Source organism: Chrysochloris asiatica, unplaced genomic scaffold (genome assembly GCF_000296735.1).
Source record: "Chrysochloris asiatica unplaced genomic scaffold, ChrAsi1.0 scaffold00018, whole genome shotgun sequence".
NCBI classification, from domain to species: domain Eukaryota; kingdom Metazoa; phylum Chordata; class Mammalia; order Afrosoricida; family Chrysochloridae; genus Chrysochloris; species Chrysochloris asiatica.
Window position 1 is genome coordinate 31965250 of NW_006408536.1, and position 3531 is coordinate 31968780.

Sequence of the window (3531 nt, forward strand, 5' to 3'; positions counted from 1 at the left end):
AATGAGTGATTTCATGAAGAGTAACTTGGAGGGGTATTAGAACTACTTCACATTGGAATAAAGATAAGGTTGCACTTTTCTTGTGATATTTTAGATTCAGGCATATTATTTTTATGATTACAGAGGAAAATAATTGTGAAGTCCTTAGTGTAGCTCTTGCCCCTGAGAAGATACCATTCAAGCTGCATTTACTAATGTGGAGGCTTATCCCATTTAATAGAAAGTTTAATCTTTGAAATAATCTCTGGTGTGTTTTTATTTTAAAACAGTAACACATTAGATTCTCTTGACCATTTTAAAACATTGACTCTACTAATGTTAGTGAAGATAATGAATTATTCATTTCAATTTAACAAAATAAATATTGAAGCAATCATACAGGGTTTAACTTTCTGTCAAGTTCATGGAAACTCATCCAGTTTGAGATGTTTGTTATTTGCTAATTGTTTTCTTTGGTACATATGTCTCATCATATAAAAAGAAAATTAAGAAATAAGACAGATCATTTTTAAGTAGCATTATTGTGGGTGGTGGCGGCTGTGTGCCGTGAAGTTGGTTCTGACGCATAGTGACCCTGTACAGAGTTTTTGAGCCTGCAAATACGGGAGCAGAAAGCCTCATCTTTCTCCCATGGAACAGCTGGTAGTTTCAAACTGCTGACTTTGCAGCCCGATTCATAACCCAATTCATTAAGGAAAATTGTATTGGTTAAAGGCAAATAAAGAGAAAAATCTAATTTTATAATGTACTAAAATATTTCAAAACAACTTCTTTTTCTGTCTTATTTATTCCTCTCCCTCAATATCCATTGAATTATTTAGGCCTAGCGTAGTGGTTACGAATCGGGCTGTGAACCTTAAGGTCAGCGGTTCGAAACTACCAGCCGCTCCGTGGGAGAAAGATGAGGCTTTCTACTCCCGTAAGGATTTACACCCTCGGAAACCCTGTACAGGGTCGCTATGGGTCGGAACCGACTCAACGGCACTTAGCAACAACAACAACAACCTTTTATACTATTATATTTAAGAAACCTGAAACTGTGTTTTCTGCTTTCACTTTTTCCGGATTTCTCCCAAAAGTCTTACCCAAAAAAAAAAAAAAAAGTTAAAGAAAAAAATAACAGTCCTTTATGTTGTAAAAAGACAGATAGATGATAGATGGATGAGACATATGATAGATAGATGGATTGATGATACATGAAATAGATAGAGTTTATATATATACATACATATATATATGATTAAATTTAGATTATGGATGCTTGTATAGCTAGATACAGGGAGAGAAATAGATGCTGTTACTGTTAAGCATTATCAAGTTGGTTTCTACTCATAGTGACCCTCTATAAGATCTCTGAAGAGCAGCTGTGGAAATTGAACCACCGACCTTGTGGTTAACAGTTCAGTGCTTATTCTGCAGTGCCACACCAGAACTCCAGATGATAGATAGATAGATCATACATGAATGAGTAGATGGGAGGATGGATGGATGTTTGGCTAGGTTGGGGGGGATAGATGATGGGTGGATGGAAATGAGGATAGATAGATGGATGGATGAATCGATGGGTCAGTAGGTAGATAGGTATACAGCATGATGGGTAGATACATGAGTGGATAGATGGTGGAAGGTTGGATGGAAGGAATGATGGATAGACATATGAATGGATGGACAGGTAGATGGGTAAGTGAGATGATGGATGGATATATGAATGGATGGGTGGATGGAAGGGATGATGGACAGATGGATGGATGCGTAGATGAGAGGATGGATGGATGGGTAGGCCGATGGGAGGATGGATAGATGGGTGAATGGATGAATGGATGAATAAATGATAGATGGATAAGTTAAGTGCTGTCGAGTCAGTTCCAATTCTTGTCAACCCTTTATAGGGCTTCCAAGGAGTAGCTGGTGAGTTGGAACCACTGATCTTGTGGATCAAACTGACCTTGAAGTTGAGTGCTTATCTTATGGTGCCACATCAGGACCGTAATAGATGGATAGACATAAATAAGCTCTGTTAAAGTTAGCAAGCCTTTAAGAGAGCTCTGTGGCAGTGTAGGATAAGTACTGGACTGCAAACCACAAAGTCAGCAGTTCAAACACACCAGCTGGTTCTCAGAAACCCTATACAGGTCCGCTATGAGTTGGAACCAACTCGATGGCAGTTAACGCAAACAACAGGATTATAAAACAGACTATCAAAATTTAATTTGTTCATCTATCACTCTTAGTATTTTTAAACAACTCTTAAGAACTATGTAGAGACCTCTTATTGGATTTCTTGCATCCTGGTTATTTCCTGGAGACCTTTTCCACAACTCTTAAATCTCTCTGCTTTCCTTAACTTCTTCCACACTGCAAAACAAACGTTGAAGAACATCACATCCCAAAACAAAACAAAAAGTAATCTATTAATCTGGGTGTCCCATTATATAGTTCTGGATCTTGTCTGAACACACAGAACTGTCCCAACACCTAGTATATAGTTTTTCAGACATTACAAATTGAACCATAAAGATTTTATTTTCTCTTGCTCTGCAAAGTATGAAAATTGGTCCAAATAATAGGATGGATGACAGCCAACTATGACACCTCTTAATTCACACACTTAATGAGACATTAACCAACAAACCCAAACCTATTGTCATCGGTCCATCCCAACTCATAGTGGCCCCAGGGTTTCTGTGACTGTAAATCTTTACAGCAAAAAGTGGTCTCATCTTTCTCCCACAGAGCAGCTAGTGAGTTCGAACTGTCGACTTTGCATTTAGCATCCCAATACTTACCCTACTATGCCACCAAGCTCAGACTGAGGTCTGCTCCCACTAAAATCTACATACAGATAGTTGATGATCTAGAAATAGATAATAGATGGAAAGACATTGATAGGTAGATAGGTAGACAGATACCGTATTTCTTTCTATGCAAGTAACACACAAACTGTGCAACCCCTCACACATTAGTTTTCTATGTACACTGTAGCTGTTGTTTATTTTGCAATGATAAACAAAATTGAAGTCAATTAGACAGTGATTTTTAATTTTGGTGGTGACAGAATCATAACTTCATATTTTGATATATTTGTTTAATCAAGGTTTCCATGATTTTATAGCAATACTTAAAAAAACAAACAAACAACTCTCATTGTGAATTGAATGAAGCTTTACAGAGAAGATCATTAGTTTTACATTCAACAAATCATACATTTTGTTTCATCTCAATGATTGCAAAGCCCTCCGTACAATCAAAGTTTTCCTGCTTTCTGTAAGTGCATGAGCGTCATTTATGTGGGTGCATTATATGCAAAACAATGCGGTAGCTAAAAAGAGAGAGGTTGAGAGCAGAGAAAGTCAGCTGACCTTAGAATCTGCCGCCATATTTGCCAACATGGGTAAGAAATTAGTTTGGATGTGACTTCTGTCTATGAATTTGACTTTGTCTATGGACTTGAGTTTGTCTGTGGACTTGAGATTGTCTATGGACTTGATTTTATCTGTGGACTTGATTTTATCTGTGGACTTAAGTTTTTCT

At 37.3% G+C, this 3531-nt stretch overlaps 1 pseudogene; it reads right to left on the reverse strand.

The window, feature by feature from the left end:
• Positions 1-2269: 2269 nt before the first annotated feature.
• LOC102836141 overlaps positions 2270-3531 on the reverse strand; it is a 94359-nt pseudogene continuing 93097 nt past the window's right edge.